The sequence below is a fragment of the Echinops telfairi genome, unplaced genomic scaffold, assembly GCF_000313985.2.
Source record: "Echinops telfairi isolate 266 unplaced genomic scaffold, ASM31398v2 ScPeMD7_2010;HRSCAF=2546, whole genome shotgun sequence".
Lineage (NCBI taxonomy): Eukaryota > Metazoa > Chordata > Mammalia > Afrosoricida > Tenrecidae > Echinops > Echinops telfairi.
Window position 1 is genome coordinate 866,299 of NW_022105908.1, and position 11,303 is coordinate 877,601.

Below are 11,303 nucleotides of genomic sequence, written 5' to 3' on the forward strand. Positions count from 1 at the left end.
TTGCATTATATGATGCCCTTTTCACTATAGGTGGAATAAGCCAGTTGCTGTGGAGTCAACCAAGCTCCTTTCAAGCCCATGTATGTACTGGGAGGACTGTGTTCCAGAAGGTTTGCAAGGGCCAATTGTCCAAAATGAGACTGTTGAACTTTCCTCCCAAGTACATCTGAGTGATCTCAAACTTCTAACATTTCAGTTAGAAGACCAGTGTGTCAACAGTTTACATCATCCAGAAATGAAATAAAGAGAATGTCTAAGGCCAACAGGCAAAATAGGGAAGAAAAAGGTTCTCTCGCACCATTATATGAAGTAAGCTACTTGAGGAGTGTGAACTTGTTGGCGTGAAATGTCAGACGCTCCTGCACTAGATGCTCTGGATTCCAGGGGAGAGATGACGCCACCAAAACGCCCGCAGAAGCGCTGCAGGAAAGCTAAGCCTCCACCTGTCACCTGGTGGTCTGGGACGCGGGAGGCCAGAAGTTCAGCTGGCACAGCAGAGCAGTGGGTCCTAATTATCTTGAGGAATTAGAGTCTCTCTGGCAAAATAGGGGCAGAACAGGAATGATATGATATAGAACAAAGGCATGTTAACGGTAACCATAGCTTGAGAGCAAAATTTTGCTGAAGATCATCCAACACCAGTTGCAGTGTTTCCGGACAGATTCAGAAGACATGGAACAAGAGTTATCATTGCTGATGTCTGATGGATCTTGGTTCAAAGCAGAGAATGCCAGGAAGATGTTTAGTTGTGTTTTATTGACTCTGTGGATCAAGACAAATTGTGGATAGTGTTAACAAGAATGGGAATTCCAGAGCACTTTATTTTGCTGTTGTGGAACCTGCATATGGATCAAGAGGTAGTTGTATGTACAGGAAAACGAATATTGCATAGGTAAAAAATCAAGAACAGTGTGTATCAGGTCTGTGTATTGCCACCATCTTGTTCATTTTGTGTGCTGAACAGATCATCAGGGAAGCTGGGTAAAGGAAGAAGACTGTGGCATCAAGATTGGAGGAAGGCTCACTAACAACCTGCAGCATACATTCTAGCTGACCCAGCCTTACGTGCTGAAAGGGAGAAGGACTTGAAGCTGATGAAGGCCAAAGAATGCAGGCGTCAGTACGGGCTACAGCTCAATCAGTGCTCATGGCAGCAGCAGCCATGAGATAAAAAGCAGCTTTGCATTGGGTAGATCTGCTGCCCAAGACCTCTTTAAAGTGTTGAAAAGCAAGAGTGTTACTTTGAAGACTAAAGCGTGCCTGGCCCAAGCAATGGTATATTCAATCACGTCATATGCATACGAAACTAGGCATTGAATGACAAAGACCAAAGAAGAATCAGTACATTTGAATTGCGGGGTTGGTGAAGAATATTCAAGGTACCACCAACTGCCAACAGAACAAACAAATAAGACTTTGTCTCACATACTTTGGACAAGTTGCCTGGAGAAGGATATAAGGCTTAATAAAAGAGAGAGTCGGTGAAAAAGAGGAAGGCCCTATGGGTGGATTGACACAGTGGCTGCAAAAATGGGCTCAAACATAAGAACAAGTGTTAGGATGGTGCCACATCAGGCAGCGCTTCTCTCTGTTGTTCATAGGGTCGCTGTGAGTCAGAAACAACTTGATGATACATGACAACAACATAGCCTGTCAAAGGCAAGGTAACCCAGGACTCAGACCCAATAAGGGAAGAAGAGGTGGGGCACACTCATTCCACCAGGTAAATGTGTTTTTGAACCTGTATAAATACTGGTGAAAAGTGAATAGAATAGTGGGTTAAAAGAGGGAAGTAATACTTATCATTTGCCACCTTCCTCTCAACCTCAGTGTCAACAGACAGCTAATCCTTCTCATCCTGCTGTTGTTTTTGTAAAGAAAGCAAGACAACCACCCTTTTGTAGAAAGAGTGGAGGGCAGAGTGATGTTGATGTGAGGCATGAAGTAGATCTGATCGCACAGGTGCACTCTATTAATAGATACTATCATTGGCACAAACAAGACCCTTGGTCCCTGCCGTGTCAGTGCTCTGCCTGACTTGGAACTACCAGTATCTGTAATTCTGTGTCTGTTATCTTTTTCTGAACCGTGACAGGTTGTCCTGCTGTATTTAAGACCAGCTGGAATTGCTCTAAATTAACAATCTCCAGCATCCTCTCTTAGCCAATCATCTGTAGAGTTGATGTACAAAAATCAATCCTAGAATGGGATATACTATTTCTGAACTTTCCATGGAATTAAAGTTTGCTTCTTCACGAAAGCAGCAGGATTAATGAGATACCTTTATCACTCAGCCTTTGAGACCTTCATTTACTGATGGGCCACAAGTCAAAATGGAAAGAAACTATTCCAAAAATTTACTAATAAATGGAGCTCAGAATGTACAAAATATGAATCTTGGAAAATTGAAAATAATCAAAAATGAAATGAAACGCATAAAATTGATATCCTGGGTATTAGTGAATGTGTTAGGCCTGGTTGACTAGAGAAACAATTCCAGTGACACTCATATGTATAAGAAGGAGCTTTATATCAAGAAGTAATTGTATATCAGGAAAACATCCCAGCTAAAACCAGGCCAGGGGCTGACTGTAGAACAGACCATCAATTGCTCATATGTAAGTTCAGTTTGAAGATGAAGAAAATGAAAACAAGTCCAAGAGAGGCCAAATGTGACCTTCAGTCTATCCCACCTGAATTTTGAGACCATCTCAAGAACAGATCGTAGTGTGTATTAAACTTAATGTAAAGAATATCATTAATATCACATGCAAGTAAAAATTTGCTAAAGATCATCCAACCAAAATTTCAGCAGTACATTGACCAAGAGCTGACAGAGATTCAGGCTGGATAGAAAAGACAGCATGGAACAAGGGATGTAATAGCTGATGTCAAATGGATCTTGGACGAAGATAGAGAATACCATAAAGATGTTTACTTGAGTTTTATTGACTATGCCAAGACATTTGACTTTGTGGATCATAATGAACTATTGATAGCTTGAGAAACTGGGAATACCAGAACACCCAATTGTGCTCAATAGGAACTTGTGCTTGATTCAAGAAGCATTTGTGCAAACAGAACAAAGGTATACTGCATGGTTTAAAATCAAGAAAGGTATGTGGTAGGATTGGAACCTCTCACCCTACTTATTCAATCTACATGTTGAGAAAAAATCAAAGAAGCTGATTATCTGAAGAAAAGTGTGGCATCAGGATTAGAACAAGGCTTATCAACAACTAGGGATGTGCAGGCAGATGACATAACCGTGCTTGCTGAATGTGAGAAGAACGTGAAGCACTTGGTAATGAAGATAAAGGATCAGAAACTTCCATATGGCTGTTAGGTAGGCCAGCATAGGACTGGGGTTTGTCCGTTAACGAGTGCCCAGAGGGTCAAGCTAGGGGAACAAAGGAGTGGCACCCCGCACATGTTCAGGGTTCCCACCGGTAGGCAGGGGTGGGCGTGAACTTGAATTGGATCACCTAGCCAGGTAAATTCAATTCAGCCAATGGGGTTGACCAGGGGTCTTCCACCACGCCTCCCTGTGGAATCTTTGAAAAGGCAGAAGCCCGGAGGAGGAGAGATAGGACAAGAACCGAGACGGGAGGACAAGAACTTAGAACGGAGGAGAAGGACCTAGACGGAAGAGAGAGAACTCAGGCACAGAGAGCTTTGGCACGCGTTGTGGGACTCAGAGCCGCTTCCAGCTAGGCCGCGTGTCCGGGAGGAGCTCCTTGGGTGCCGTGTAAACCTGAAACTTCTTGTAACTTTCATAAAACTCACTTCGATCACGAACCAGGCTTCGGCGTGAATTCTTTCTCGCGCGGAGCCAAGGACCGAGGTATAAATCTAGCTCCAGAGAGATCTAACATGGCCTATAAATAAAAACCGAGTCTTCAAAAATTTCCCCATGGGTAATATCATGATAAATGAAGAAAAGATTGAAGTTGTCGAGGATTTCACCTTGTTTGCATCCACAAACAATGCTCATGGAAACAGCAGTCAAGAGATCAAAAGAAGCTTTCTGGCATCAGGTAAATCTGCTCACCAAGACTTCTTTAACGTGTTGAAAAGCAATGGTGTTACTTTGAGGACTAAAGTCTGTCTGACCCAAGCCATGGAATTTTCAATCATCTCATATGCACATGAAAGCTGGACATTGAATAAGGAAGATGAAAGGAAAATGGATGCATTTCAGTTATGATGCTGGTAAAGAAAATGGAACAATAAAAAAATAGCGATCCCATGAGGTAGGGGCAAGGTTGGGGGAGAAGGGGGAGAAAGGGGGAACTGATCGCAATGACAGATGTACAAACACCCCTCCACCCCGAGTGGGAGGGATGAACAACAGACATGTGAGTGAAGGGAGACAGTGGATGGTGTAAAATATGAAAACGAAAATAATTTATAAATTATCAAGGGTAGGAGGGGGTGGGGGTGGGGGTGGGCAAGGGTAAAACAGAGAAGATGATATCAAGGGCTCAAGCGAAAAGAAAATGTTTAATGTTTTGCAAATGATGTCCTTCTCCGGGGCCTGGTCTCTCCTGACAATATGTCCAAAGTACTTGAGAGTCAGTCTCACCATTCTGGCCTCTAAGGTGAATTCTGGCTGTACTTCTTTCAGGACAGATTCGTTTGTTCACTTAGCATTCCGCGGTACTTTCCAACTCATAATAACCCTATAGGGCAGAGTAGAATTGATCTTTTGGGTTTCTGAGACTTCAAATGTTTATGAGAACAAACAGCTTCATCTTTTTCCTGTGGAGCAACATGTTGTTCTGAATTGCTGAGCTGTGGTTGGTAGCCTACTACAGAACCAGATGTTTACATTTGGGTGTATCCAGAGAATAAGTTATATCAAGAAAACGCTCATACAGTTGTAGAAGCAGACAAGCTCAAGCCCAGACAGGTTCCAGGTCTGTGGGTCATATGTTAAGCTAGGGCTTCCCTTGACTTACCTAGCTTAGAGTGCTGATGGTACCAGCTCAGCGAGAAGCGCATCGGCTGGTGGCTGTGGAGGCAGATGACTTCAAGTGCATCAAGTCAGGCTTGTGATTGGAGACAATTGAATCCAAGGTTGGCAGGTCAGATAGCAGATCAGAGGCAATATGGCAGACTGTTGGCTCAAGGCCTCAGAACGGGAGGTTGATACACCAGATGCAGGGTCCAGACCCAGCAAAAAGCAAACAGGTTTTTCTATTGTGTCCACTTAGGAAACAGGCCACACAACTGAGGCAATTGACAGTATCTGGACTGTGATCTGAATAGGAGTATTACATTCCACCCTAATTATATCCTTTATGGCTGTGTTTACATTATGTTAGGTCAGGTCATGGGGTGGGTGGGTGGTGTTACTAGGTGTTAATTGTCAGTGAGAATACTGGCCGAGCCAAATTGGCACAACCTTAGATATCATGGTGGTATGTCAAGTTTAACTTTTTACATGAGTATTCAATTGATCTAGTAACATGAAGTAAAAGTGTTGTCTTTTGCTGGTGGCTTTGCAGTATTACTTTGTGGATAACGTTTCCATGTATGCGTCTTTTTCTGTGCTCTGAGCTTTGTTCCTCTGGGTTTTGTATTTCCACTTGTGCCAATACCACGCTGTCTTAATTGTTTTGGGATTACAAATCTTTGTATCTAGTAGATTGTTATCCGACTTTATTATTTTACCAAAGTATCTTGGCTATTCTTGGTCCCTTATGTTTCTGTACAAAGTACCTCAAATGCTATTAGAATTTGGCATGAGATTGCATTAACTATAGTCATGAAAATCAATTTGGGAGAAAGTTCATTTTGATAGCATTAAAATTTTAATCCATAAATATGATGCATCCTCTACTTTCTCTATAGAAGTCTTTGAATTTTTTTTAAAAAAATTCCTAGGCATTTGATAATCTTGATGCTATTATAAATTATATATTTTAAATGTTTTTAGTAATCTGTTATTACATCTAAAAGTAAAATTAACTTGTATTATACGGACCTGTTCTCTAATTTAGCAATTTGGTTTTGATAACTTTGGATTTTCCATTTGCCCGTCATCAAAAAGAAACTCACTGCCCTCGAGTCAATGCTGAGTCATGGCTACCTTACAGGACAGGGCACAGCTGCCCTTGTGAGGGTCCATGAGCGTAGCTCTTTATGGGATTAGAAAGCCTGGTGTTTCTCCCTTGCCAAATCGTAACATCTGTGAAAAATAACATTGTTTTCTTTCTTTATAATGCTTTTATCTTTTACTTCTTTTCCTTGACATTTTACAAAGTAATAGAGCATCCAGTATAGTTTCATGTACAAATTGTAATCACAGGTATTTGAATTGATCTCAAACTCGAAGAGAAAAGTTTGTATAGTGTCGTTATGAAGTATGATTCTTGTTGTAGGTTTATTGTGTTGTAGGTCTATCACATTAGTTGTGCTTTTTCACTCCTAGTTCACTAAGATTTATCTGAAATCAGTGGCAAATGTTGTCATATGTTTGTTCTGTCTCTACTGAGCTTCTCATTCTCTCTTTGTCCCGCTCCCCCCCCAGGGGCATGCGGAATGCAAAGCTTCCATGTGCACCTTGAAACCTGCGGGAAAAGACCCTACTTGGGGATGAAACCTGTACTTTGAGCTCCTCCCCAAATTTAACAGCATTTGTATAAAATTTTATTCCCCTTCCCATCTCTCCCTCTCCCTCTCCCTCTCTCTTCTAGGCCCTGAATGGCACGTGTTTGGGGGAAACTGGTTCCTGCATGAGAGCGCATTCTTGCTGACCTCAGGGTTCATGTATCGATGGGATGCTCGGAGTCACTCAGGCTCAGCCTTTCCTGTGAGGATCCCAACCCCTTTTCTCTGCAGAAAATCCCTGCTGACAAAAGAAGAAGAAAGGAATCCTCAATCAAAGAAGCGTTATACGTTTTGATGGCTTTACTGGTCAGTTTCTAGTCGTGAAAGGCCAAACACTGCACTTCTCCGTTTCTGAATTGGTCCCCCATCCAGATTGTAAGCCTCAATATCAACTATGCAAGAGTCGTGATGCAAAAGGAGTCACCGAGGACAGAACACAACCGCTGATTAGAATGTTATTGAATGGGAAAGAAAGCATGCCATGATAAGTTGAGAGAGAGGCTGCAGTAGGAAGGGAAGAGACCTCCCGACACTCCCGCTTTTCGCTTTCTTTAGACAGGGGCTCTCGCATTTTCATTTTGTACTGAGCCTTGACTACAATGTACTTGGTCACATGGGGACTACGGGAAGTCAGTCATCTGTTAACACAAGTGCTCACCCCACATGCTCAGCAGAGCCTGGTCTAAGAGACCCCCTAGGAACCCATAGTTGCTCCTGGTGGGGATGTGACCAAAAGGAAGATGCCAGGCCTGCAGCTCCACCGCCAGCTTCCTGACAGCCTGGCTGACTGTTTCCAGGCTGCAGTCAGAGAATGATAATGAGCAGTTCCCTTTGAGGATGAGCTAAGTACAGACAGGAAGGGTAATCATTAGCAGCTCTCTGGTGGATGCACTAAGGCCAGCAAAAATGTCTGCAGACAAGTAATTTGGCTGGGCGTGTTTTGACAATAAACTCAAACCAGACAGAAGGTGGGTGGGGTGCAGAGGGAGAATGAGGAGGGAGAAGCCATGAACTTTAAGGAGAAAAGAACTCAGATCTTTCGTGATCTGAGCGTTGCCCCAGAGGAGCTACAGGGATGGTGGGGCTCCTGGGAAGAATCCTGAACTCCCAGCCTGCTCTGTTAAACTAGCTGAGTGACCCTGAGGTGCTCTCCCAGCCGTTGTCAGCATCCTTGTAACATTTCTGTAACTCCCCCATGTGCTTAGGAGGGAACTGGAAAGAGGACCGAGCATCAGCCAACACTTTTCTGCTTGACCTCAGATCATCGAAGAGTTAAAGAAAACCAGGTGACAGCTCTCAACCATTGTCCATTCGGTTGACTCTGACTTAGAGCAGCACATGTGGTCCGAGTGGAAGTGTAATCTACAGAGATTTTCAGAAACACATCACTAGACCTTTCTTTGGAGGTGCCCCGGGTGGCCTCCATGCACTAGTCATTTCTTACCAATGGAGTGCTTAAGCGCTGGCGCTATTCAGGGACGAGCAGCATCTCTGGTACACATGGTCACATGTTCCCGTAGACTGACCTCCCAGAGGAAATGAGTTTCCCATTAGACGTAGGCAGGACTTGGTCAGGTCAGAACTGTATGCACCTAAGACACTGGCTTTGATTCCCGATTAAAAAAAACAACACCTTTAAGCTTATTTCACTTTGAGCTCTGGCTGTCTGGACTAATTATCTGCTTTTAGAAATCCACAGATTAGCAAGTGTGGCAAGACATTTTTCTCAGGCATAATAAGGTCAGTTACTAAGGGAACTGAAGAATGTGAACTAATATTTTCCATCATGGTAACTGACAGGTGGTATTCACAGGGCCCGCTCTGACCCCTCCTCACGGGAGCATTCCTCAGGGGGATGACTCTCTGTTCAGTCTTCCCAGGGGACTAACTTGGTTTGCTGTGATTTCAGGGCTCCAGGTCATCACGTTGACTTTGGTCTGTTATTTATTCTAGTAGCAAAGGGAGAGTTTCAAAGCAGAGTGTTAAATAACATTTACCGGAATCTGAAAATCAATTTAACTAATTGCATAGCATGTATAAGGAACTTGTCTCAAGATTATGGACCACAGAGAGGGTTTTTGCCATGAAACAGTCTCTCTCTCTCTCTCTCTCTCTCTCTCTCTCTCGTATGTGTGAAACTTATTTTCCGTTTATGAAGAAAAAAAATCATCACCTTTCAGTTTGCTCTACCCTGGTAGCTTGTACGGGGCTGTGATCCTGGAAGTTATGTCACTGGTATTTCAAACACTAGCAGAATCATTCCGTTTTAGTGAAATGACTAGACTTAATAAGACTAGAAAGAAAGGCCTGGTTACTTCTGATAATAAGCCAAGGAAAATTCATCCATCCCAAGAGAACACACTTGCTTTGGACACATCCTCAAGAGGGGGCAACTGCTGGAGGAGGACATCCTTTTGGGTGAAGTATGGGGTCGGCTGGGGGAGAGAAGGCCTTGATGAGATGGACGGATAAGGACCACAGCAGTGGAGCATGCAGGTGACTGAGAACGATGCAGGCCTGGTCTACATTTCACTAAGTTGTACATAAGGTCACTAAGAGTAGGAGTCAAGCTGAGGGTTGCTATCAATGGGAAAATTTAAATTTTCCCTATTAAACGAATAAGGAACAAGATTTCGGTAGTGTTGAGCTATGAAGAGCCACAAACCATTGTATTCATTAAGATTTTTTCATGCTCCCCAAGAACCAATTTTCACCCCATTGGAGCAATATTGTGGGAGACAGATGAGATTGTCTACTCTGATAGAGACTGGAAACCTACAGGGGCAGTTAGTTCCACCCGGTCCTCCAAGGTCGCTATGATCAGAACCAACTTGATTGCAGGGAGGTAATGAAGATTCAGACTGTAAGCCCAAAGAAGGGGTTCTATTCTGCCCTGTAGGGGCCTTATGAGTTGGAATTGACTCGATGGCAATGTTTTTTATTATTTTTTGTGGCCAATATCAGTCTCATTAAGCAAGCATTCTGCAAAGAGACCATTGTCATGATCTAGTTGGGAGAGATAAAAGAGGCAGGAAGATGCGATAAAAGCCCAAAGTCTGGAATCTGACTCTCTGAGCTTAACATAGCATACGTTGCTTGAAACGATTCATTCCTTAGAGTGTTATATGAGAATTGAATTAAATCAAGTACTTAATCAAATGCCTGGAACATAGTAAGCACTAAATAAATGATAGCTTGGTACCAAATTCTGTATTAGTTAACCATTGCTGCACATTAAATTGGTTCAAGCTAGTTTAGACCCAGTTACAATGCCAAATCGACTTACGCAGTTTAAATCAACTGATTAATTGGATCAGGAACGAAGAATCAGCTTAACTGTGCGCTTGCAGGTCAGTCTCTTGTGAGGCTGCCATCCAGATGTCATCTGGGGCTCGAATCACTTGACGGCTTGGTTGCAGCTGCAAGATCAGCTTCCACACTTAATCAGGTGCATGGCTATTGGCAACAGACCTATTCTGCTTGCTGGCTGTTGGCGGGTGGCCTCGGTTCCTCATCATTTGAGACTTTTTTCAAGTCTGTTCATGATGAAGGTCCAAGAGTCATGTGACAAGATGGGCTACCCTTTCTTATACTGTGCACCTCCATCCCAATTCCATTGTTCAATCAGTCAAATATACTGGATTTCTTAAGCATCAATGAGGTGGGTTTTTTGTCAGAGTATCCAGCCTCTGACAATCGTAAGGGGTCCATAGGTGCACTTGTATGGTGGTAATATATAAAGATTATAGTAAAGTTATAGAGAAGAGGGAAGGTAGGAGAGAAGATAAAATAAAGGAATCAGACACATTTTATGGTAACATGCTCACCTCAGCTCCTCTTGGTGGTCCACATGGAGGTGGGAAACAAGAGGAGGAGAGAGAGTATATTTCTAACCATGGATTATATATACTTAGGGGCATGTGGTTACCCTGATTACAGGTAACCAGTTACGTCACAGGAAGGGGTTGTACCATAGGCAATACAGCAATGGGAGGGGGAGGATCTAGAGGTGTACACCCAATAGGAAGAGGAGGGACTAGGGGTATCCATGTGACAAGATGGGCGGATCCTAGATTCAAGATGGCAGCCTAACCTTGGTTGTCCTTGAGCTGGCTTGACCTGCTCCAAGTTCTCCTTCAGGAAAGCAATCCACTATCCTCATCAGCAGGGAGCGAGTCCCACCTAAGGAGGGACAGACAGGATGGCTGATGCCCTCAGGGAGATAACTTCTAAGCAGCTTGCTTCCAAGTGTGCTAGCATGCAGAAGGACAACCTGGGGAGAAACGTTTCTGTATCCCACAGTTTTTGTTTGTTTTTAATCGATTGCCAGAAGAAGCATATCATTGTTGAGTGGAAGCTTTTACTTTCCATCCCTTTAAAGAAACGACAGACCAGCTTCTCTGGTTCAATTCCTTCTCTTCTTCCTGCCTTTTAGTCTTTGCCACGTTTAGCCTTGATTATCTTCTTCATGTTTCTCCTCTAAACCTTTTGTTCGTGTTTTTCCTTATCCCTACTCATCTCCTATTGGCTGCTCAGAAATGGCTTAGCACACACTGGTAATGCTTAGGAATGCTTATTACTATTATTTTAATTAACCTGAAAACATGGAGGTTGAGAGGTTCTGACTGTTCTGTGTACTCCTCGCATATTTTTTATATTCATTTGATAAAGTTAGTAGATTGGTAATG